Genomic DNA, 490 nt, shown 5'->3' with positions numbered 1-490 from the left:
CCACGTGTCCTTATGTAACGCCAATTTTATCGGGCAATAATGAGCAAGTTTGTTTACTTTTCCCCCACATTTATCTGGATACCGAAATATGTTGTTTGTTGTCCACCATTTATTGCTAAGATGATTAATAATGATAAGAATGTGAGTTAGATAAGATACTGGATAACGTAATCAAGTGAAAATTGGTCCACACCAATATAAACATGTAAACAATAAAGACATTGATCATTTCCATCACACATATACTATATACACGACACGTAGTTATATTATAAATATATTAGAAGAAGAAAAACAAAAGTTTGTTTTTCTTCTATTTCGAACTCCAGTCCAGCGAAGGCAGTGAAATTATTTTGGTGTTGTCTTCCCTATGCTAGTCACGTGATCAGACCGCGAGCGCCCGCGTGTCGTGCAGGTGGTGTGTGTGTGCTGGCTCCGCCCAGTTCACGCACACACCCATAAAGACACGGTCGCTCACTCGCTCACTCGT

The 490-nt window shown here is 39.8% G+C and overlaps 1 protein-coding gene across 1 annotated transcript in view; it reads left to right on the top strand.

Moving 5' to 3' along the window:
• Positions 1-490, top strand: part of LOC119591168 (glycerol-3-phosphate acyltransferase 3-like) — a gene marked incomplete in the record, with an annotated part of 9730 nt that overhangs the window by 677 nt on the left and 8563 nt on the right.

This window comes from Penaeus monodon, chromosome 28 (genome assembly GCF_015228065.2).
Source record: "Penaeus monodon isolate SGIC_2016 chromosome 28, NSTDA_Pmon_1, whole genome shotgun sequence".
Classification (NCBI taxonomy): domain Eukaryota; kingdom Metazoa; phylum Arthropoda; class Malacostraca; order Decapoda; family Penaeidae; genus Penaeus; species Penaeus monodon.
Note: the sequence above shows the minus strand (reverse complement) of the source record. Positions and strands in the feature narration are given on the sequence as shown.